Consider the following 26,870-nt stretch of genomic DNA (forward strand, 5'->3'; position numbering starts at 1 on the left):
AGAAAATCGCTTCCTGCCCTCATCTGCATTTCACTCCACAGCAGTGACATCAGTGCAAACAAGCTATCCTTATTTGTTATGTAATACTACAGTATTTATTATAAATTATTTATCTTTGCACAATTTCTTTTTTATTATTATTCATGTGTCCTCATAATCTTTAATCGAAATAACTTCCCCCTCCCTCAGCTCATCTCTTCTCTTCTCTGATGACGATGGCGGGGCGACCTGTCACTCACATTAGATCCACCAATAGCAAACCACAACCATCCAATCAATTCCCCTGGACAAAATCAAGTCCCACCCTACATGTACACCTTACAACAAAGCAAACATTTGAGCATTACAATTTTCCTGAGGATGAAGATAATTACTAAACTCTACTTAAATGGGCACCTTGAATCCCAACGTGTGTGTGTGTGTGTGTGTGTGTGTGTGTGTGTGTGTGTGTGTGTGTGTGTGTGTGTGTGTGTGTGTGTGTGTGTATCCATCCATTTGTATATCTATACGATGAGTAGTCTGACCAAATTTAGACATGTCTTTTCGGCCAGCAGAATTTTATCTCCAAGTTCATCTGTCATTATTGAAGTATGTTTTACACTGTTTATATATTCCCAGAGAGAACCTGGAGCAAGTGTGTGTGCCTATGTAAAGACAACACAAAGAGTGTGACAATACTGACCTCCAGCTACAAGAATAGGACCACGCACACACACACACACGCGCGCTCTCATATACACACTGTGTTTTTTTCAGTTGTGGGTAGAAAGCTAAAGCGAAAGAGGTTGAAAAGCTGATAAGTGTCAAACCCCCCTCTAAAACCAGCCAACATACCAACAAGACCAGACTGGGAGACCAGGGGTCTCATATATAAAACTGTGCGTAGGATCCATACTAAAAGTGTGCGTGCGCCAGAACACCAAAAATGGTGTAGCCTACGGCAAAAACTATTCAGACTAAAAATGTGCATATGTCAGAACTTGGGCAAAATTACCTTTATAAATCACAGTCAGCGGAAAATTGTGCGCACACAAACGCCTCCACCCAGTCTCCTCCCCAAAATAACCATATACAGAGCTTACAACGCCTAGTTTTATTATGCATATCCTTATCTGCATATCACTTGCACATGCATATTCATCCACGTGATACAATGTTTAACGGTACTACAAGACATTAGGAAAATATGAGATACGGATGTGCCGTCACATTACATTGCTAAAAATCATCCTTGCCTTGTTTTTAAATAAATAAATAAAAATAGTGTAAAAAACATCTCAGAGAAAGTTTTTCTTAATAGACTATAGAATTAATTCTTGATGTGCACGTGAGCGCTATCAGCGTTTATGGAAGTGAATCAATCCAAACTAACTTTAGCTGGAAAATATATTTATTCAAGAACCGCTAAAAAGCCAAAACAATCTGTTACCTTAAATTATCCGTTTATCTCTGTAAAGCTGCTTTGAAACAATCTACATTGTTAAAAGCGCTATATAAATGAAGATGACTTGACTTGACTTGACTTGACTTGACTTAATCTTTTCCACTGGCCCAAAAGTGTTTTTAATTGCTTTATATTTTTAATGGAAACAGATAAGCCTTATTGTGCATTATTGATCATTATTTGCACAAAAATATTTTCTCAGACCATGGGTTCTGCTATTATCATGCACGAAGCAATCCTCGCTGTATAGTTAAAACATTAAAACTGCATGCCACTGGAAAAGTGTTCAAGAGCATTGCATCCACTACAAATATTTCTATTTATTAGAATGTTTAAAACATTTTTAACTTCTCGGTAATGATTTCATGTAATTTAAGTCCTTAACTCCATTAATGAGAATGGCATATTTAATTTAAATGTGTATTTCAGATGTAAAACATAGTTTAAATCATTCTTTTATTTATTTAAACTGTAATTGTGAACATGCACAGTATTTATGATTAGGACTCATAATGAATATGAAAGTGGTTTTCCTTTATCTACCGTCAGTCCCTCAGCTCACCATCTGTGGCAAACTGCTCCGTCTCAAAAATGTTTGTACGCATCAGAGTTTGCGTCCAGGTGCACACATTTTCCCGTCAAGATGGTTTTTATAAATCAAAACTTATGCGTCGGAAGTGGCGTACGCCTCTTTCAGGACCTGTTTTGTGTGTACGCAACAGTTATAAATGAGGCCCCAGCAAACCAGTTTATACTGGTTTATGCTGGATTTTTCAGCAGTAGTGTTTGTGTGTGTGCTCACTGTGTGTTTGCCCACATGCATGCATGTCGTTAAATGATGAAACTATTCTGAAACTTTAGTCAAATCTTTCCAACAATACAGAACATCAGCACATTTATCTGGTTTGAGTATTTGAGCACAAACTGAGATGTTAGACAGATAAAAAACATTAGAGAGGTTCAATATAAGTGTGGCAAGCAGGACGAGAGCTGTGTGAGCGGAGAAAATCTCTCGGAGGAGCTTCGGAAGCATAAAAGGGGGAGCAAAGACAGTGAAGGACGAGAAAGGACCAGGCCTGGACATATGATGTTTTATAAACAAAGTTCGGGAGGAGCACGTTCAAATCATTGATCCAATTATCACATTCCAACCAGCTGTCAACAATCAGTAATCAACATTTCTATCCAATCAGCATGAGTGGACCTATATACAGTACATACTCATTTGACTCACCAACGTTCCTTGACAGTTTTTCAGCATCCCTCCACCCATAGATATTATATAGAGACCAGATGCCCTATTGGCCGCTGGGCACTGAGAAATACGGCCGCCATCTTAAACCGGTCGTACTCCTAGTTTCGTTGCTTAGCAGCAGTTAGATGCCAGAGCACTGTGGAGCATTTTCCTGTTCTAATCGGCGGACCACCCCAAATAGGGCCCGGGATTACTTTTCACAAGTAAATTTTAACATTACCATACTTTTGGTTGTATTTTGTGAATAGAATACTACCAGATAATTGAGAAGGAGCAAGGATCTTTGATATTACTGTACTTAAATCGTAGCCAGCTAATGCCGAACCATGTGTCCTGTATCATAGCTACATGAATGACATTTGCAGAAAAAAACCCTGCGTGAAAATCAGTTGGGTATTCAGAGAGGTATGATTAATTAAATGCGCTGACAGCTCATTGCACCTGCTATACAGATTACACTGAGTGGAGCGCGTGACCGGTTTAAGATGGCGGCCCCACGGCTCGACCGCGCTAGTAGGCAGTAGCGGTCGATAGGGCGTCTATCTATATGATGTCTATGCCTCCACCACCCCGTCTCCTCACACTCGCCCGGTTACTTCCTAAAGCAATACGAGGGGGGTAGAATCCAGTCTCAAATCATCATTAATGTATATACTGACCTCACCCTGTGCTGCAAGATACATTTATTTTTACATTAATTGACAGAAATCAGCTGCTTGAATGAAAATTGCTGATGTTATCGGATTTTCAGGTGATAATTCTCAATTCATTCAGTTAACGGACCCTCTGAGGTAAAGTGTTCAGACTGCAGACTTAACAATGATTGTATATAATTCTACTTTACAATCATAACAAAGTACAAACATTATCTTAATTCCATAATGTCCTTAAACATAACGATATTGCTGGTCATAAACTGAGAAAGTGCGCGTCCGATTTCCGATACCTTGAGTTGTCTTAGACGCGACACATCGCTTCTTGTCCGGTGTGCAACCTCCTTTATTCGCAATCACAAAAGTTCATTATTTTCTTGTACTTTAAAGCTTTGCCGGGTAAACATTTCATTGGCGTTCTGTTCTGACATGATGCACTTTTTCTGAGCGCGCACGCCTTTAGCGCTCACTGTCAAACAGCGCCAAACTGGACTTTACATTTCGCGTCTGGTTGTGCTAATTCTGCCACTCTCTGGACTCCTCGTAATCTTAGCGTCTGGAGTGAAATGTCCTGGTTCCGTATGCAAACCACCATTCCCTGAAGGAGGGAATGGAGGACGTAGTCGACGTCGACTGAATAGGGATCTAATGAAAACGCCATTAGTGCTGCCACAGTCCAGTGCCTAGACAGAAGCCTCCTGACTGGGCGAATTGACGGGCAGTACAACATATGGAATGTCACTGGGGAGGCTCCAGCCTATAACAGGGGGGAGCTACTAACCAGTCAGTGACGGCAAAAAGCTCTGCCAAGGGAAGACATGGGTTCACCGCAGGGAGCCGTATTGTGGAAGAATACACATATGGGATCACCGTAGGGATTGCAACATACGGACCCAGCCTAGCACAAGTTCCACCAGTGCATACGAGTGGTAGGCCTGGCTTCGGACACTCCGCCGCGTCCGCCGCCGGAGGGTGTGAAGGAACTCAACAGGGTTCTTAGGTTTAAGAGGGAACTCTACTGGAGCAAGAATTGCGCACGTATCCAGTCCATAGGAGGGGAATGCCGCAGCAAACCGACACTTCGAACTGGGCTCACAGTGAAACTGGCTTCATGAGAAGGGAGCCCACGTTTCGACTATAGGTGTCGCCCAGCCCCCAACTCTAGAATATTTGTCAGTGAAGCATGCTGTGTCAATGCCTAGGCGGGAGCACACACTCACTTCAGAGGAGTTCACCCCCTAGGTGGACGTTGCATCTTGAAATTTTCACCAAGATGAAGGCAGCCACCATTTCAGTGGGCCAACCTCGCTTGGAAACAGCCTTCCCTTTCTGCTGATTCCCTTAACAGACAAGAGCTGGTCTGAGGTCCTAAGGCTTGCGTTCTGTGCACGTAACTGCAATTAAGCAGACGGACAGAGAAAGCCAGGGTTGGGTCTGCCTCCTTCGGGGCAGCGCTTGCAGGCTCACTACCTGGTCCCACCTTTAGGGAGAGGTAGGAACCTTAGGCACATATCCAGGCCGGGGTCTGGCCCCAATTCCAGGCAAAACTCGTTGTCCGAAAGCGAGCAAGTCCCTATCCTCTATTAGAGACCAGGCGAGCAGAAGAACTGTTTCTTTAAAAACAGAAATTTTAACTTACTGCCTGCAGTGGCTTCAAGGGCGGGCTCTGCAGTGCAGTAGTCCAGAGATAAGGCCCAAGAGGATAAAGACGGGCACAAGGCAGATTAATTTCCCTTGCTCCCTCAGGAACCTGCCGATCAGGACGTGCATCCCATGCTACTGCATCATGATGTGCGTCAAAAAATTATTGAAGCAACATCATTTTGAGGGTGGAGGACACCGCCCTCACTCCAACCCATCTTGCAGGAAAGAGAGAACTGAAATGACCGAACGCCTTCAGGATCTCCTCACGGAGAGAAAACTCACTCAATGAATAGGTTACACTTCTATTTGGCGTAAGCAAAACTTCCTCTTAGGGGGTTCTCTCGCAGAAGTGATGGTGACTACCACATAATCCTACGGTAGCTACCTGAACCTCTGCATCCAATTTTAGGACCGGCCTGAAATCCCTCCAGGGGTCTGAACGTGGGTGCCATCATGCCCTGTCCCTGATAATTTTTTCAGGGGAAAGTCAGGAAGGGCTGTTGAGGGGAGCCTATAAGGGGCTACTATCAAGACCTGCTCCACTCCTGACCTAGCACAGTACGTGCAAGTGACATGCACGCACAAGACATTAGGTGTGAAGAAATCGCTGAGCTTCAGGAGCATCTCTGCTCAACACCTGAGTGTGATGAAAATCACTGAACTTGAGTGGGCGCCAAGCGACAATGAATTACATAGCTCCTTTTTAGAAGGCTCACTGGGGAACGCATTTCTACGGGGCCCCGGGGCCAGCTGAGAGCCAGTGTCTGTCCAAGGGTTGTCCGCTCGGACAGAAATAACACAACTGGCAGAGGAACGAATCCGGAGAGGCAAACAGATGTAACTGTGCGGCCCCGAACTGGTCCCTGCCCAGCTGGACTGCCTGGGGATGGTGTCTCCACTCTCCCTGGCCATAGTCGTGAGGCTAGTCGGCGGCACGATTGAGCTTTATTTTCTTCTTTAATCCTCATGGGCCCCCCTTGGGAGCATAGAGCGTCCACCATGGATCTCCACTTCACTCTCCTCTCTGCTAAGGACTTTACTTCTTGCCAGGAGATCACCGTCTTGGTCAGTTCATCAAGCGTGGACCGCCTCCAGTTGGATTTAGGTCTCCCTAGCTTCCTCTTGCCTTGGCGATTATAGTCCAGGGCACGATCATACCAGTACCAGCTCGCTGAGCAGCGGTGACTCAAAGCGAGGTGAACTGCAACAACTCGAGGCAATGAATGCCAATGCAGTCGGAGGTTGCCCAGTGCCGGAGCACACAGGGAATGACTGCGGCAACACTGAATCAGCGAACTAAAACAGTGAAGCACTCCCTTCTCGCCTTCTAACCAACCGTCAAACACACAAACAAATAGAAATTTGATTCTGTTAAAACAGCAGATGAGTGCTTGGGAAGCTTGTGATCTCCGCTGCACTCGCTCTGTAGAAACACCAACACTGGGAGGTCTTCCCTCAAGAACACCGACACACTCGCTTGTTGTGTAAACAATAGTACTCTTCAGAGACATCCGATCGGCTCCGAAGTGAAAAGGAACTGGTGTGTGCGTCCACTTCCGTGTTTATACCCGCGCTGCGGGGCAGAGCATGTAATCAAGCACGCCAATATTGAATTGGCTTGATTAAATTGTAGTACGAAGAAGACAGGCTCCCTAAGCGTAATCCCCATTCAATCGACGTCGACTACGTCTGACGTTCTCGACTGAAAGGGAACTCTTTGGTTTTTGTGCTTCCAGCTAGCGATCCGTATTTTCGTCCTCAGCTTGTTGTGATACAATTTGTGAATCTGTGCTCATTCACAAGATCTTAAATTGCTCGTTGTTCACAATAAGCCGACCTGTGGTTGTGGGGGTAGGGTCAGGTGTGTTGCATCATGGGGGTGGGGGATGGTGCAATTTTTATTGGGTCAGACCCATCTGCTAGCGATGGGGGGCCAAGACTGAGAGAGCTACATGGAAATATATGCACCAAACAAGCCACTTTGAAATGTTGCTGTTTTCATGAATACACAAGTTGGATGACCCTCCCCTCAACAAAGAATAAAAATACCCCTATTTTCCTCCGGTGGTCCATTCCATAAATACTGAACGGTCCCTTATAGCAATATTTTGCTTGGAGTGTTCCGTGTATGAAAGCAGCAATATAGTCAAAAGGTTTACATAAACCACAGGAAAAATTGGTCTCCTGAAGTCTAACATTAATATACTGATAAACTCACTTTAACTGATTGAAAAGAAGAAAAAAAACACAATTCCTGGAATACTGATGCAGAAAATTATTATTATTTCCACTAAAGGAAGCACAAAGGATTCTTCTAAAAGGGCAGATAGAGATATTTGTTCTGTTCTTCATTTCATGTCCTTCAGTGTGTTAATAATTAGAGTGACTGTAACATCAGATTAATGGTTTTAAATGGATAAAATGGATCAGACCACATTTGCTTAAAAGCTTTGGGAAGTGGTTAATTTACTAGTATTACTGAGCAACGCCCAACTGTTTCGTATGCGGGAAACTTTCCTTCATTTCACGTGACGTCTTTACTGGTCAGTCGTATTATAAAAGCAGGGCTTGAGCCTGCAGTACAAGCAGTTGACCAAGACCCAGACGACTGAAGGTAGGATTGTGTTTCCGTACATCTGTTGTTGTTTTTTTCAAACCCACTCAGACCTACATTTCAGTTCATTGTTAGTTAAATCTGAAATAGTTTTCACTTAAAAAAAGAAGTTAAATAGAACTTTAGAGAATAAGATGGACTTATTCAACTACAATAAGACACAAACAAGGTACATTTTGAATAAAATAGGAGGAATTATTTTAGAATAACATCTGAAATGATTGATTTGATAATAATGTGACTCAACTGATTTGTCTTTTATATCAAAAGTCCTGAATCCTCCATCTGGCATCTATTTTGTTGAAGCCGAGACTGCAAGAGTGTGAGGAGCAACACACGTTTTCAATAGTATTTCCACTGATTCTGTATTTCCATTGCGATTTGCCTTTTCCTTTTGGTGGAATGTCTTTGCGTAAAGATCCCTTGGTATCTCGTTTCCTCCATGGTACTTTGAGGCTGAGGCCTGCAGCTCACACCAGGGTGCCGACATGGGATCTGGCCATTGTGCTTCAAGGCCTTTCCCAGGCTCCCTTTGAGCCTTTGGAGGAGGTGCCAGCTAGGTTTCTTACGTTGAAAACTCTGTTCCTCCTCGCCATCTTATCTCTTTAAAGAGATCTACAGGCATTGTCGGTTGGACCCTCGTGCTTAGAATTTGCGCCTGGCATGGTTGAAGCATTCCTTCACCCTAGACCAGGGTATATTCCCAAGGTCCCAACTAATGTGGCTAGATCAATAGTACTGCAGGTCTTCTGTCCTCCTCCTTTTCAAGATTCGGACCAGGAAAAGAACAATCTGCTATGCCCAGTTAGGGCACTGGGTGCCTGTGTCCACAGAGCTGCCCTGTGGCGTAAAGCTGAACAACTGTTCGTATGCTTTGGACACATCAGTTGAATGTGCGGTGGACAGGACATGAAAATCCATCAGTACTGAAAAGAAATGTTTAGTTGTTAAACTATCAACTGATCTCTAACTTATTTAACTTTAGTACACACACAGAAATGAACCGATCAACTACACATACCTCTGCTTAGGTGATTGGTCAATTGATAAGCTTAAATCTGATTGGCTAAAGATTACGACTGATCCGTTTAGGAGGAGAGCACTGGTAGGAAAGTCTCAAAAACACACACTCAAATCCCAGGCTATTCACATGTGAATGGCGATTTGCACATTCACATTCAAGGATAAACTTGGACATTTTAAACATTTGAAGGTTTTTGTGCACAGTTGTATATCAACAAATTGTATTTGTGAAATGTATTTTATGAATATTGAATGTTATTTTGCGCATGTGAATTGCTTCTTGTCAATATATTTTTTTCCGTAAATAATTATTGTAACTGATCTGGCTCCATAAAATCCTTCTGGATCCCTCACACCCAGGCCTCTTCCTCTTTGAACTTTTGCCATCTGGTAGGCGCTACAGAGCACCAGAAGTGTCAGGCATAGGAACAGTTTCTTCCCTCGGGCAATTCATCTCATGAACAGTTAATGCCCCCACTTGGCAATAAACGTGCAATACACAATGCTATTTATACAATCTATTTATTTAACACACCATACTTCTTATTTACATTTCCTTGGATTTGACCATACATACCTGTACATAATGTCTATTGTCTTTTTTTTTGTATATTGTGCAATTTTTTTAATATTTTTTTTGTATATTGTTATTTCCTATTTACTTATTCTATTTTTATGATCTGTGTCCTATCACTGTCATTCTTTTTGGAAGCTTCTGTCACCAAAACAAATTAATCGTATGTGCAAACATACCTGGAAATAAAGCTCTTTCTGATTCTGATTATTTTTTTGCGACGAGTTTGAAGAAAGAATTTCAAGAAACCGAAATAATAATAATTAATAATTTGTTACATGTATATAGCACTTTTTCTGGGACCTCAAATCGCTTCACATATGGAAGGGGGGAATCTCCTCAACCACCACCAATGTGCAGCATCACCTGGATAATGCGACAGCAGCCATATTTCGCCAGAACGCCTACCACACACCAGCTTACTGGTGGAGAGGAGACAGTGATGAAGCCAATCAGTATATGGGGATGATTAGGAGGCCATGATGGACAGAGGCCAAGGGGCAAATTTGGCCAGGACACCCTACTCTTTTTCGAAGGAAATCCTGGGATTTTTAATGACCACAGAGAGTCAAGACCTTGGTTTAATGTATCATCCGAAGGACAGGGATGGCAGAAAGCGCATCTTGTTTGTTTTCTTTATTTAACAAAAATACGAAGTTTTGTTTTTATTGTGAGTGTACACAAACAAAGCACTATACAGTTTAGAATGATGTCTTACTCTTATCTAAAAATACAAGTGAATGTGCCGGCGCGTTGGTCGACCCCTGTTAAACTTATCATCGAGGTGGCTGCTTTTTATTTAGAAATGTGTAAATGACAATAATTGTCATCTGGGGAATCACTTGTTGCCAAAACCAAGAACTTCTGTGAGCCTGCAGTCAAAAAGGGAAAGCAACAGTATGCTAAAATGAGTGTAAATATCTCTTTTGAGAGGTGGTGAGATCTGAAGGGATGGAAGACAGACATGTCAGTGTTTCAAACAGAGATGGTGAAAGAAAGGCAAAGTTCCGTACTGCAGTTTTGACAAATTAGTGGTTCCAAATGGACATGGCCACAGCTCTCATCTGCTATTAACACGATAAAAGCTTGGGTAGCATTAGCTAGTTTTTACTGAACACACCCAGCCTTAGATGATGTGAAAAACCTTCCCACATTTCCCGTGTCAGTTCAGCGTTATAATAAAACAAGGGTTTCAGTCAGCAGTAGAGCACAGTTATCAAGACCTGGACGAGTGAAGGTAGGATTGTGTTTATTTGTACAGCTGAATAGACTATGCATGATCTGACAGTACTAGCAAATTAGCCCATAATTTATCCTCTTCATATTGTAATTTATAATATGTAATGTGTATTTTCTCATACTGCTGTCACCTTATGTTTTTTTTATCTTGAAATATTACCAATCACACTAGATTACAATATAAAGTGTTCATGTTTATTTTATTCGCAGTTGAAGTAAGGGCGTGAAAAAGGCTTGATCACCTGCAATAACACAAAAAACACAACCATAAATCCTGTATGTGGAATTTGCTCATTATAATGTCTAATTTTAATCTATTGAGTCTATGTCATGTAGTTAATGTATATTAGATTAAAATCATGTTGTTTTTCATTATTTTGAAATCCTAGGTCTGGCAACTATAGGTGAAGACGATTGCAAGAGTGAGGAGGAAATCATCTTGATTAAACCAGCTGCTTCTACATTTTCAGATGTCAGTGGTGATGGAAACTTCCAAGCCTCCATTAATGACATCTGAAAGCAATCTTTACAATAGCAGTGCTGGTACAAAAACTAATGATACTAATCCAAACTTGAACAACCCTGAAGATATTGTCTACATATTGTTCATCTCCTGCACTGAAATTCCGATGATCTCTTTAGCTATTCGTGCTGTTTATTTTCTCATCAAATCTAATCAAGCTGCTCCAGTTTTCCTCATAAATCTGCTAATTTCAGATCTAATACTTATTGTTAGCATGCTACTCCGAGCCATTAGCTTCAACCAGATAATGCGTAACATCTCATTGATCGCAATGAGTTGGAGTGGTTTCACAGGTGCGTATTTAATGACATGCATAGCCGTAGAGAGATACGTTCTGATCGCTCATCCCGTTTGGCACAGGTCTCATCGCTCAGTCACATGTCTTGTTTATATTTCTCTGATTGGTTTGCTTGTGTCTATTATTGTTTTTCTAACAGTCCAAGTAAAATCAGACCTATTACATTCTATGGCCTTCATCCCCTATCCAGTGATCATTTTGTGTTTTGTAGGTGCATGCAGGTCCCTCTCTCGCTCAATATCTCTCACTCCTCTAAAGAAGCAGTTAGTTCTGGCTCCTCTGCTCTGTGTGGTGATCAGTTACACCTTTCTATTCCTACCAGTTAATATTCTAGGTATTCTGGTTACAAAATTGAGTCATTCACAAAAATTAGCTCGTCTAGCTTTCAACCTTTATCTGTTAAACCCGCTTGTGGACTGTTTGCTGTATGTATTCATGAGGAGTGACGCTGAGAACATCATCAGGACGCCTCACTGCTGCACCAGACTGAAGAGAGTTCAGAGTGAAACGGGACACACGACATCTACTGATGTACAGCATGATCATGTGTGAGATATTCACACCAAACCGCTAATGTCAGCAATTCATTTATGAATGTACAGTGATTCATAATGTTATAGTTCTCGAATAGCTCATTATGGCACGTTCAGCCACATGAAATGTGCATGCCTACACAGTCACATATATTTGTGAGCATCTTGTAGTGTGATTCAATTAAAGAAATCATGCACTTCCTAAAATGTTGTTTGTGTTACTGTGCATTATATCTGTGAATAACTTGGAAATATTGCCATTGATCTTAAAGATGCCCTATTTAACTTTGTTTTGTTTTTTTATTAACAAAATTGTAATCAATACATCATCAATCTTTCTTCCAAAATGTGTTTTTTGTCTTATCCTGATTCACTATGGTAAGCCTGTCAAAAGTGACCAAGATGGATGCTTTTCACGCGAAACTATATAAATACTCATCTGTGCGTGTCTCGTCATATCCGTAATTAGAGAAAAGTTGCTCCGGCTACATTGATGTGTGTAGAAGTGGCAGAGGTTAGTTGTCACAATGAGCGAGAAAGTTTTACATGGAGCAGCTAAACCTCTAAACTCCAGGAAATCAACCGTTTTAAACAAATGGCGAACAGAGGAGAGTCTGCTGGCAAAGAGAGAATGCGACAGAGCTCATAATAAAGCAAGAATCAACATAGCCTTGGCTGTTCGGAGATGGCTATTTACTATTTATGGAATTTGAAATAAATTGCCATATGTAGCTCTTTAAAGTTCCTTTCACACAGCGCATTGATCCCGGGAAATTGCCCTAAGATTGCCTTCTGTGTGAACGCAAACACGTCCCGGGATTGATGCTGGGATCGATGCCGGGATGGGGACCTAGTACCATTGCCGGGATCAGTCCCGGAATGCGCCCTGTGTGAACAAAAGCCAGGACCAATGCCGTAAGTTGTATTTTGTTGCTCTGAGAATGCTCGCCAGCTTTGTGGAATGGTACGCGATGCGTTCAAGTTTCCCGAATCCGGGAAAAAATGCTTGAGCATGGTTTCTTGAGATCGAAAGCGCAGATCACTTCCAATGCAACAAAATGCACCTTCTAGCAATAAGAGAAGCAAAAGCAATACCCTCTGCTTTCTGTCTCGTGATGGATGACGAGTGAGACACACCAAAAATGGCGACTAGAGGACATGGAGATAGAAAAACCTGCAGAGCCCTAGACATGAAGTAAAAAAAAGAAGCCCAATATGAGACCAGTTTTGGCCAGCTAAAGAATGTATGGGTGTGATCGGCGGGAGAAAAGGAGCATCTGATACAGGAGTCCTCTGTTTCTGGAAACTATTTATGAAGTTTAGCTTTGGTAAGATGAATTCGATGAAAGACTTTTAGCTGAATGAGATTTAGCCGGAGCACATACAGAAGTAGAATTAACTCTAGCAAGGGGATGTCACGTGTCTTTACGGGATGTGTGTGAACGCACTCACAGATTCCGGAAAATAAATGCTTTAGCATAAGTTCTGCCGGGAAGACTCAATTGTTATATCACTCATTACCTTCTCATCCATCCAATCGTGTTCTAATTCTTGTGGTATAAAAGATAGGTACTTACACATGTCTGAGTTTGCAGATGCTGACGCTTTCACTCACCTCCATCTTGTGTTAATTTTGTCACCTATTTTTAATTTAGTCTTAGTCTTAGTCTTGTGCCAAATGTCCTTGTTAGTTTTAGTCATATTTAGTCATTCACATATCTTTTTTTGTTAGTCTAGTTTTAGTCGACTAAAAGTCTCATCATTTTAGTCTAGTTTTAGTCAAAAGAGAACTTGAGGAATCTTAGTGTCACGGTTTTGTTCACGTCATGTCTGCTTCCTTGTCTGTCATGTGATCCCTTGTAGTCATGTGACCCTGCCATGTGTCTTGTCATGAGTTTATTGTCTGATTGTTTGATCATTGTTCACAGGTGTCCCTTGTCTGGTCGTTAGTCTTGTATGTATTTAAGCCCTCATGTTTGCCTGTGTCTGTGTCAAGTATTGTTTCCTGTAAACCACTGTTGTAAGTCTTTGTCCATGTCATGTTTTCATGCCACGCCATGCTTTTTGTTTATTGTCATGTTTTGTTAAATTAAAGCTGCACTTGGGTTCTATTAAAACTTGCCTCCAGTGGATCCACATTACACTTAGTCAAGTTTTAGTCGACTAAAAGTCTTTTCATTTTAGTCTAGTTTTAGTAAAAAAAAATGTCTTCTTTTTTTTAAATAACACATTTTTACTGAGATTATTTCTGATTAACATTTCAGTAAAAAAGTGTTTCACATATCTCAAATATTGGTAAAATGTCATAATTACCTGACAAAATACACTTGTTGAATGATTTTTGTATATAAAACTATATAAACTGACATATGATTCAATTCAAACAACCCAACTGAACTGAGTAAGTTCCAATAAATAATGTCTCATCTCTTTTTGGTTAACTAAAAGCTATTATACTGTGCATTGGCATGCTATGTTTTAACTTTCCTCTTACTATATACTATGTAATGTAATTCCTCATTAAAACAACATACTTAATTAGTAAACACAGGATCAATTTTGACATCATGTTGACTTGGTCTACAACAAAAGCACAAAACATCCCATTTTGGGCATGAGGCTTTGGAAAACAGTTCATAGCCAATAAATTTCTTCACGGGACATTCAGTCATAATTTTATAATATCTGTCTGCACTCTGTATGTATATGAGAAAGTTTAATGAGAAAAATAAAAACACACTTTGATAACATGAAAGCAAAATTAATGTGTATAAATCGGTCAAAAACAATTATTACTTTTGCAATAACGCAATAAATCCAACAGACTGTGTTGTACAGCCTTCATTCATGAAACCCTTCACAGACATGAAAGAGTTTGCTAGTATTCAAGCACTAGATTACCTAGCCATTACTATCTTTTTTAGAGCATAATTTTTTGAGTTACTTGTATCTCATTCACTCTGGATTAGTGTCAGTTGTATAAAACTAAATACCAGCACTTAGAATAAGTGCTTCACACACTTAAATGCACACTCTCCTTGACCCCTAAATTAACCGGTGTGGTCTTTGGGGGTGTTACTATCATTAGGCTTAAATGTTAAATAATGAATCAGTGCACACTGACAATCTGACAGGCAAAACACTGCAAGGCATTTAATGAACCATTACGATAATACACACCTGACATGCTGCTTTGAGACATGCTTTAATATTCCATGTGCATGTGTATGAAAAAGACAGGTTGCGCCTCAATTATAAATGCGAACATGATTAATTAAGCAACTTTTAGAGAAAAGGAAGCAGAAGCTGAGAGAAGACAGGTATCTTTTGTCTCTTTTTCTCTGTTTCCCATTAAAGTGATGATGCTGATATATTGTCATGGTTTTCTGACACCAGCAGGTCCCTCAGGCTTTCAGTAAGAATAATATGATCTGGGCATGTGCGGCAAATACGCACAAACACACTAAACGCACTATGGACGTCTACACACCAGTTTATCAGATAACAGTGTGAATCCATTTATTTCAAAGGGAACAGTGCAATGCAAAGACGTAAAGGAAAAACAAAAGCATTTGAGAAAGAAATTACCTGTTATGCAACCGACAAGTTGCAAAGTCTGACCAAATACAATTTCGCTACTCCTGAGCTAAACCTGTTCATGCCTTAGCAAATTTGCAGCAAGTACATCTTAAAGGGGTCCTCTAATGTTTTTTTCAACAACAAAAAAGTGTGTAATGTTGCTGTATGAGCATGAATAAGGTCTTCAAAGTTACAAATCACAATGTCACTCCAAAGCGAGTTGTTCTCTATATCAGTAAACACTATTTCCCTTTAAGGGAACTCACGCTGCGTCAATTGACGCTGTGGGAACGTTCTGCTGGATTGCGTCGTGAAATCAGTCCAATGGTGTGATGAGACGCCAGAGGCGGGTGACATCACCAACCAGGAAACTATAAAGTTTCTCTTTCTCGCTTTTCCCCTGATTGCTCTGCTCCCAGGGGTTCTGGAGAGTTTTCATGGCGTTCATGGCATCAGGCCTCTGAGGGTAGTCCCTTCCGGAGAGGAATGGTCAACACCGCAGTACACGGTTCCCATTCCTCTTCGCTGCCCTCAGGGGACCGTTCTGCCAAACCTGCCACCTCGTGTGCTTCAAGGCGCAGCGGTCTCCCACGAGCACATATTTAAAAAAACGCCCGGAAACGTAGCGGTTCTGGGATACTTGCCCCTTCTGAGGAGGTTCTCGGAGCCGAAAACTGGCCGCTCGAAAAACACCAGAGGCCAGCCTCGAGAGGCTGGTTCTCTTAATAGAATTTCTGGCAACGTGGAAGCTACTGCCAAATATATCTCAATGGGTCCTTCGCACAATCGAAATGGGTTACACTATTCAGTTGGGGTCCCGTCCGCCCACCCAGGTTCATGTGGGTCCTACCCACAGTGGTGGCCCCCAATGGAACGGGAAGTAGTGGCTCTGCTGACGAAAGAGGGCATAGTATGTGTACCTCTTCCCGACAAAGAAACCGGTTTCTACAGCCTATACTTTATCGTTCCAAAGAAGGATGGGGGGTTGCGTCCCATTTTGGAAGTGCGCCTTCTGAATCAGTCGAATGCAGCTCAAATTCAAAATGCTAACTTTGAGGCAGATTATACCACAGATCAGATCCGAGGACTGGTTTATTACGATAGATCTCAAGGACGCATACTTCCACAACACATGAATTCCTCAGGTTTGCTTTTGGGGGCAAAGCTTACCAGTATCAGGGTCTTCCATTTGGTCTAGCTTTATCAACCCGCACTTTCGCCAAATGCATGGATGCAGCACTAGCACCATTGCGTCTACTAGGCATACGCATCCTGAACTGCATTGACGATTGGTTGATTTTAGCTCAGTCGCATCAGTTGAGTATGGGATTCGACAACAATACAAGCGCGTCTCTCTCCTGCGCGCATCGAGTCGATCCTATCAGCAGTAAACCGATCAAAGCTAGGCCAGTCACTCACTGTCAAGCAGTTTGAAAGACTGTTACCTTAGGTCTGATGACAGCAGATACCAACATGATACGTTTTGTCCTGTTGCACATGAGACCCCTGCAGTGGTAGCTCAGGACCAGGGGGTTTTCCCAGAGGGGCAATCCTTTTCGCATGATAAAGGTCACCCGGTGATAGTTACGTGGCTTAGGTATGTGGAAGAAACCCTGGTTCCTATCCCAAGGTCCAGTGCTGGGAGATCTTTGTCGTCACAAAAAACTAACGACGGATGCTTCCCTCACGTGATGGGGACCGGTCCTAGAGGGTCGCTCGACTCAATGTCTGTGGAGGGGACACCATCTTTCCTGGCATATCAACTGTCTGGAAATGATGGCCGTCTTTCTTGCTCTTTAGCTCCACTGGGGCTGGATGCTTTTCCCCTGATCGCTCTGCTCCCAGGGATTCTGGAGAGAGTTTGCTGGGACAAGATTTGTCTCGCCTTGATCGCACCGCGGTGGCCAGGCAGAGCGTGGTTCTCAGATCTAGTGTCTCTCCTCGACGACTCTCCTTGGAAGATTCTGGTCAGGAGGGACCTGCTGTCCCAGACAGGGGTCTCAATATTGCACCCCTGCCCAGAACTGTGAAAGCTGTGGGCTTGACCTTTGATGGGGCCCAGCTCATAGATGCTGGTCTCTCAACCGAGGTTGTGGAGACCATTCTTCACTCCAGAGCTTGCTCCACAAGGAAACTGTATGCCTTGAAGTGGAGAGTGTCCACTTCTTGGTGCAGTGGTGGTCAGCTGGACCTAGTTACTCTCCTGTTGGTACAGTGTTGGAGTTCCTGCAAGAGTGATTTACTGCAGGGTTATCCCCGTCAATGTTAAAGGTCTATGTGGCGACCATAGCTGCTTACCACGTTCCTTTATGTGGTATGTTTTTAGAGAGAGAACCTTTGGTAACACAGATCTATTGTTCTGCAGGCCTTTTGTCCTCTTCTATTCCACGATGCCAACCAGAAAATAAATAATCTGCTTTGTCCGGTTAGGGCATTGAATGCCATAACTGAACCATAACTGAACATTGTTTCAACTGATTTCCTACACTGTGCTTCTTTCATGTTTCTCATGCATTCTCTCTTCTCAAATGATGACAAGTTCAACTCAAATTTATATTTCAAGTCAATTTGTTTTTTTGTTTTTTTTTGGTAAGTATCCATCTATAAGCAAGATAGCATATTGCCAGTCAGTCATTCTCACCAAATAAACCCATTCTGTCCTGAACATCTTGTCTGAGATTATTTCGCAATAAGGACCAGCTCACATATCAGACAGAATAAATACAGATGGTTTCGCACCACAACATGCCTCTGTTCTTCATATTTTGTGCTTCCTGTTGCTCTGCGTGTCCAATTCCGGTTTCTCCCACTATCGATTCCTCCACCTCATTACTTCCCTTCTATCTCATTCCCTCCCGCTCCTTCTTTTGTATAATCTCTGTGATAGTGGATTCCGTGCCGGGTTGTAAATCTGTTCTCATTTCCAGAGTTCAGCCAGCGACTGTGTGATCAGAGAGTTAAACAGCAGAACAGAGAGAGAGAGAGTGGCATGAATCAGTGATTGATTTATTGGAGCGGAGGTCCTTCAATGGCTCCGTAATGCAAAAGGGGCATTAATCACACTCTTACCTGTATGTGGGTGGGTGTACGTGTAACATCGGAGTGACGGCGGTCCCGCGAGACATGATGCACTGACTAAACCATTGATACAGAACAGAGCACTTATGCAAAACTTCACTGTGAGTCTTTTCATCACAGACACTCAATGTATAAAAGAGGCAATTCATCAAGCAATAGAACAGACAGGAGAATGCTTTAACCGTCTGTGTACTAAATAAGGATTGATCTCCTTGCATTCATCACAAGGCTCCTCTGAGCCAAAAGTGTCTTCGCATCTTCGTTAAGAGATAAATGATAATCTGACACATAGGCACACCCAGGGAGTCTATAATACACGGAGAGAGTCATCCGTTATCATTCACATCCATCTCAACAGCAGGTGCCCGACTGCTAAAGGAAGTATGTGATTTGAAATCTACCACAGATTTTTTTGAGCCAGTCAGCAGAGCCGTAAATGTCACGTGACTAATTATTCTAAAACCTCAGGATTATTATGTCATGCCAACACTTAAGTTATTTTCATGCTTTTAAGAGCCTTCAAACAAAATCAGACATGTATATTGCATCTGGTATACTATGATTAATTTAAATGTTAATGTTGCTGGCAAAATTATTTAATCATAATACTTTTCAATGGCTGAAAAAAACGGATTGTTCACACAAAAGAAAATCTCTCATAAATGACTCACCCTCATGCTATCCCTGATGTATATAACTTTCTTTCTTCAGATAAACACAAACAAAGATTCCTGTGAGTCCATATAAAACGTTTGAAGCTTAAAATAGTTATATTTTTTACTTTTACAACTATAATGACGAGAGCATTTTCATTTTTGGGTGAAGTATCCCTTTAATGGAGAACGATGCATTTTGGCTGCAGAATGATGATACTGTAGTTACAATGTTCTACCAGCAGGTTAGAATTAATGAAGAGAGAGAGAGAGAGAGAGAGAGAGAGAGAGAGAGAGAGAGAGAGAGAGACAGAGAGAGAGAGAGAGAGAGAGAGAGAGAGAGAGAGAGAGAGAGAGAGAGAGAGAGAGAGAGACTCCACACACGAGTAGTTAAAAAGGACGACCATTGTTAAAAAAATATTTTTAAAGAAACTCATGCTCTTTTCTGTGGAGCACAAAGGGATATCATTTTCCATCTTAAAGGATAATTCCGGTATTTAACACCTTGAGTCTATATTGTAGTTTGTTTTGGATGAACAAGAGTGGTGGACAACATTTTTTTGACAATGGTTCCTCTCTCGAGTTTTTGACTATAATAGAATTGGCCATGGACCCATTTAACATTGGAGTCAATGTGCATGTCCGAAAATGTCATTAAAACAGCCAATAATGTTCGTTTACAAAACTGTTAAACTCACCGAGTGGTTATGGTGTTCGTTGATGATTATAAACAATATATCGTCGCAATATATGATTCCAATCCGTTTATTTTGCTATAGTGGAACTATTTTTTCAGAACCGTGTAACTTCCGCTCAATATTTGAATCTGAAGCGTTAGCACACTCCCGACCACTTGATGGCGATAACCGATGTTTATGTCTCGCGGGACACTCACGGTCACAGTCGAGTTCAACTTCATATTGCACTGGTCAGTGGTCACGTCTTTCAATATCGTTAGAATTTGTGCGGTCAAAAACTGCGGTAAAGAGCTCTGCTCGCTAGCCTTATGAGAAACGGAAGCGAGCAAAAAGACTACATCGACCAAATGTAAACAGCCCCCTTTCCGTTTCCGTTAGCGCATTTATATATTAACGAGAACTCAGTCCTTCAACAGAATTCAATGGGATTTTACAAAATGACGAATAAAACACGACAGAAACTGTATTTCGCAACACTTTTTGTTTCTGTAACATCAACTAACATCACTAATCACTCGGTGAGTTGCACAGTTTTGAAAACTAATGTTAAAGGTTGTTTTAATGACATTTTCGGACATGCACATTGACTCCAGTGTTAAATGGGTCCATGGCCAATTCTTTTATAGTCAAAAACTCGAGAGAGGAACCATTGTCAAAAAAATGTTGTCCACCACTCTTGTTCATCCAAATCAAACTACAATATAGACTCAAGGTGTTAAATACCGGAATTATCCTTTAAATTTCCTTTATAATCATATTCAGATGAAAACAATTATGTTGCAGGTTGCAATTTGAATATGTGGGGAAAAGGGAATATTTTCAAGGAATAATAATTAAAATTTCAGTCTGTTCATCACATAAAACTTATTGAAAACCATTCTTTAGAAGACAAATATCACAAGTCGTATGAAATATTTGTATCATGTATCAAAATAAATCAAAAGTGAAGGATATTAACGGTCACCTGTGGAAACCTCAGCCTCCGTGCTCATGCTTGTGCCTGTGATGTCATGATGCTTTACTACAGCGCTGTCCGTGGTGCTGAATCAACTTAAAATCGTATTTCTTCGCTCAAGTGACGCACACCCAGCCTTAGATTAAACGGAGAAGTCAGTGGCCAAGCTTCTGTAGCTCAAACCTTAGTTAGCACTTCATTTACACAATCTAACATGAAGATTGTGTACACACCTAAAAGAGTACTTAGGCCATTCTACTTAGTTTGCAGTGACAAAACATAAAATCATGTCAAAAAGGGATATGTAAAACTAAAGGATTTTTTTTTTTCTTGCTTTTTGAAAAGTTTCTCAAACTGCAGTGATTTTTGGATATTTTGGTAAAAAATAATTGGTATAATTTATAGTATTATTATATTTAATATGATTAAATATTTAGCAATTACAAATATCATTAAAATAAATATGTGTGTAATAAATTAGAGCAGCACGATTCTTGATAAATTGAGAATCACAATTGTTTTGTTTAAAACAGACCGCGATTCTGAATATACAACTAAATTAAACATTTAAAATATTAAATGTCAATTTATTTTAATTATAATAAAAGTCTATTTAAAATATTTAATTATTTTTTTATATATATTTTTGTATCTGTTTGAATGAATGATTTAATGACTCGCTCATAAAGACTTCACTTGTTACTGGATGAATTAGCGTTTTTGAACGAATCCATTGAATGCATGACGCAGATATGAACACAGATATAAAAGTGCCGGTGTGATCGTTCTCGTCAAAGGTTTAATAGACACAGCTGATTCATTAAAAATGTAAGAATATACATACTCAAGTTGTTTTAAGAAATCATATAAATAGTTAAATCACTTGAATTTCACAGGTTTTCTATTGTTTGTAGTATAAATACGCCTCGATCTGCAGGTCCAACTTCTGCTGAGTCTTACGCTATGAAGGAGAAAGAAAACTCCTGGCAACTCAAAAGTAAATGAAAAGCACATGGCAGGGGGGATGATGGTTACAGGAAGATATCCAAGTCATTGAATATCCCATGGAGGACAGTTAAATCAATAATTAAGTATGGCACAGCTATAAATCTATCTAGAGCAGGCCGTCCTCAGAAACTAGGAGAGAAAAGAGGGAGGCCTCCAAGAGACCAACGACAACCTTAAAAGAGATGAGAGCAAAACTGAGCTTTATGAAACACTGCACATTTCCAGAAAGTTTGAGACATCCTTGAGGTCTCTTCTGAAACTCTAGGAGACACATGTAAGAGTACTAGGGATTATTTCTCAAAAGAAAATATAACAAGCAAGAGATTTAGGGGGGCTTTGTATGCGTTTTGACTGTTCATTTAGGCGTTTGGGGGGGCCTGAAAAGGCAAACTTTTGAAAACTTGTTTCAAAGTACACATTTTTTAAAATGAGACCGTTATCATTACATGTTCAGTCTATAGGCACTTATTGTTTCCTTACAAAGTGGCATCGCCAACTACTGGCCTGGCACAGCGCTTTTAATCGTTTTTGCGGATCCGTGTGAATGGGGATCACTTTGATGACGCTGTCTTCTGTACGGGAAAAAACAAAGGAAAACCGTTTTTTTCTGTGTTTAGTTTAATTTTCATGGACTATTAGTTTCTTTCTCTTCAGTTACACGTTTCCTTTGTTCTATAGTTTCCCGCCAGTCTTTAGTTACCATGGACACTCATGCAATCAATACACCTGTTCGTCATTTAGTTTGTTATCATTGTATATTTAAGTTCCTCATTGCATTCAGTTTAATTCTCGGGTGTGGTTTGTGTGTGACACGCTGTATCATTTGTTTATAACCTTTGGATCTAATTGTGTTGATATTTGAACTTTTTTAAATCTTCGTCTTCATCAGACTACAACGTTGCAGTCGTGTAAACGTACCCTATAGGGCTGTAAACGATTAATCGCGATTAATCGAATCCAAAATAAAAGTTTGTGTTTACATAATATATGTGTGTGTATTGTGTATAATTATTTTGTATATATAAATACACACACATGCATGTATATATTTAAGATTTTTTTTTAATATATATATATATAAAATAGTTATATTTATATATAATGTAAATCATATAAAAATATATATGCAGTATATAAATGCAAATATTTTTCAAATATATACATGCATGTGTGTGTATTTATATATACAAAATAATTACACACACACATATATTATGTAAACACAAACTTTTATTTTGGATTCGATTAATCACAATTAGTTTTTTACAGCCATGCAAATTTTCTTACAATTAACTTCAACTGTAATTATATTAACGATTATTTCATTATGCATACATATAATAAATGTACTAAACAAAAACTGCTTTGTTAATGCTTTTTAACTGACTTTTTATTACTATTTAATCTGTTCAACTACATTATATGAACAACCAGTTAGAATCTGCACTAATTTAACTCTCGCAAGACTAAAATACAACATAACATTACCAGATAACACCAGTATGTCAAGAATCACTTTAATCGATTCAGTCATTACACCAAATCATTTTGACCATTCGAATTGATTAATAAAAATCATTTTTTTGCAATGTCATTTTTAAAAATATATATAGATATCAACGAAACACAACCAGTTAGTTTGTTGTTGATTTGCTGCATGATAAACTGGATCTCTGTTCCTAAACCCAATTACAAAAAAGCGTTCAAAGACAAAACCTTCACATGTTATGAGATGGATCAAAAGAATTAACACACTGAATCAGGCCACAAAACTCTTTTCAAAGATTCAAATATATAACATATGCACCGAGACTGAATATTAAGGTGAGAAAACATCACAAGACTTCTGAAAAATATGTGGTTAATATTGAATGCGGAGTAGTTTGTACTTCTAAATTTTTTATCAAAGAAAATTTCCTTCCCCGTCCAAAATCAACATTCTGCTGTCATTTCTCTCAGGAAACATGTTTATCATGCTCATTTTAATGAAATGAAATGGAGAGAGATAGTGAGAGAGAGGGATGTAGAAAGCAGAACGCGTAATCATGTGCGGGTCTTCGGAATTTCATTTTGCAGACTCGCTCAAGTCAGGGTGATTAGCGCATGGTTAAATTTGATTAGCCTCTTTCTGAGCGCGCTAATTGAAAATGCTCTCACCGTGTATAATCAATATCACACAGTTTTGTGCGCTCAAAGACTGATTATGGACACGAGAACCTGCAGCCACACACACTCAACAACCTTCTCTCTCTAGTTGCATAGTCTTCTCTCACACACACACACACACACAAAATAGCTGAGGAACATTTCTTGAGCATATTTAGATGTTTTTTTCCCTTTGCTAACTGCGCAACTTGAACTCTCTAAATTAATGAGGCTGATATAGTGCACTTCAGTGTTTATGTGGGAATAACTTCACTTTGAGCACAGAATCTCTTCATCAGTCCCAGCAAGTGGCCTAATGCTGCCTTCGAATCCTCCCGGGACGCTCATACTTACAAGTGCGGAAGTCGTTATTATGATGTGATGGGCGTTCAAGTGATTTTGGTCATAATAAAATTGAAGGATTAGGCAATTCCGTATTCCTCCCTCACTTGTGTAATGAACTTGGTGGCAAACAGTACGTTTTTTAGCGCTAACAAAATAAAGCTGGAAAGGAAGCGCACAAGGTGTGTAATTGATATTTATTGGTGTATTTTATCATTCTCGAGCTGCCATAAACTGGCTGAGAAGTATTTGCTGGTAAGATTTATTGCTTTTCCGCATTAAAAGTATCCTACACAAGATGCATACTAAATTGCACAGTCAACTTAATTATGATCAATACTGATTTGCTTCCAGCATGGTTCTTCAAATCGACACGGCCTCAGCAAGAACAAGCTTTAAGGAAATCTTGGCAAATACGACATTGCGGTGGCGTTCGTCTGCACTCATCTCGTAAATGTAATTGTTGCGACGTGACCTGAAGGCAGCATATGCATTAGGATTATTATATTAGCATATGAGGGACGACTCAAAGCTTATGTAGGAAAGCAATAAATCAATAGTACACTTGCACAGACATTGGGATAACAGTGATGATAATGAGGTAAAAATGAGAAATGATATCTTGCTATTCACCCATAGGAAAGACGAATCACCAATGAGATTGTTGTTTCTCCTATTAGCAATGAGCTAAAATTAAGAGAATGGTTATTTTTTTGATATTAAGATTCTTTCATGTCTCTGGCAGATTTATGTCTATGGACTCAGAATTGTGTTCGATCAAAGACAACTTTTATTCTTTCTAAGGACTTTTAGAGAGACATTTGAGAAAGTTGACACTTCCAAGGCCGTGAAGTGATATACTAGGCTATAAAATGCTACAAATCATGCACATTTTAACTTTGCTAAACTTTGAACTTTACAAAAAAGAAAAACTTTGCAGTCTTTCAGGCTACATCGTGAAGACAATGTGACCTTCCACTGACATGAGATCCATCATTTGATTTCTTCACTGACACGTTCTGAAAGGTCTTTCGAAGGTGTTCGATTGCTTTTATATTGGTCAAATCTGTAGTAAAAATGAAATGTGCCTGTTTCGACCTCGCCTGTGGAACATTGACTGCAAATTGTCTCGTTCACCCGCTCCAGTTATGCTATAATGGCTGTATCCACAATTCAGCAGCAACACCATGTGAGCATAAATTGCATAAAAAAGATTTCCCAGTAACATCTGAGCAATTTGAAGTGGCTGAACACAAAGCATTGGTTTTAATGCCTGGTTTACAAAAAAAAGAAGAAGAAGAAGAAGAAGTTTGGGGTCGGTAAGATTTTTAAAAAGTTTTGTAAGCTCTCGCTTTTGTAAGGCTGTTCACCACCCCTTAGGAAAATTAGCCACAGTTTTGTGATCGATTACAAAATTACCATAGTTTTCCATCAAAATATCACGATTAAATGGTCTTTAACTTCGCATCTAAAATGTACAAGACATTTTTAAAGAAACGTCCTGTGAAATCTGAGTTTGCAAATTCTGTGCATGAAATCCGTTCTGGACGATCCTCTTGTTTGTTAACATTTTTAAAGGGATAGTTCACTTCAAAATGAAAAATTCTGTCATCATTTACTCACCCTCAAGTTGTTCCAAACCTGTATGAATTTCTTTCTTCTGCTGAACACAAAGGAAGATATTTTGTAGAAAAAATACTATGGAAGTCAATGGAGGCCGTCAACTGTTTGGTTAACGACATTCTTCAAAAAAATATCTTTCTTTGTGTTCAGCAGAATTTTCATTTTGAAGGGAACTATTCCTTTAAGTCTGAATCAGGCTTGAATTGGTTTGAAATTGATGCCATCCTACGCCAAATAAATTTATATCACAATATTTGCTTGCTGGGCCGTTAATAAATGTATGCTTTGTTACGTCATTTTTCCTCCCGAGTCTTTCTGGTAGAACTGTTCGGCACATTCGAGGCAGACTGGGGAGAGAGGAGCTGTAATAATGTCAAATATGTGAACAATAATGTGTTGCATAAAAGCATATTCTAGAATACACCCCAAAATCAAGACTTTGTGAATGGGCATAATATGTCCCCTCTATTATGGAAACCACTATACAATTTTTTTCAAGATTCGTTGAAGAATATATATTTTTTTAAATAGAATATTTTGTAACATTATAATGTCTTTTTAGTCACTTTTGATCAATCCGCCCTTGCTGAATAAAAATATAAATGTATTTAATAAAAACAAAAAATCGTATTGACCCCAAAACCTTAAATATTTTCACTATCTTCATTTCTCTTAGCAAATATTCATATATGCAATTAATTTGATGAATTTAAGCACATGGCAAGCAATCAATTAAAGTTTTTAAATCAATTTAAACCTAAACACATTCATTGTTCACATGCCTTTCCTTACCGCATGTCTTTAGAAAAGTCTGAATACACACCAATAATTTCAGATTCGAGCTGACCCCTCTCAAGTCTCGGGAAGTGAACTTGTTAGCTCACCGCGGGGTAGTTACATCCGTGCGTTTCTGCAGTCTGCAGGGGGTGTGTATTGTGCACAAGACAAAATATGTGTAGGATTGAGCATCTCTCTCTCTCTCTCTCTCT

This window comes from Phoxinus phoxinus (assembly GCF_949152265.1).
Source record: "Phoxinus phoxinus genome assembly, chromosome: 4".
NCBI classification, from domain to species: domain Eukaryota; kingdom Metazoa; phylum Chordata; class Actinopteri; order Cypriniformes; family Leuciscidae; genus Phoxinus; species Phoxinus phoxinus.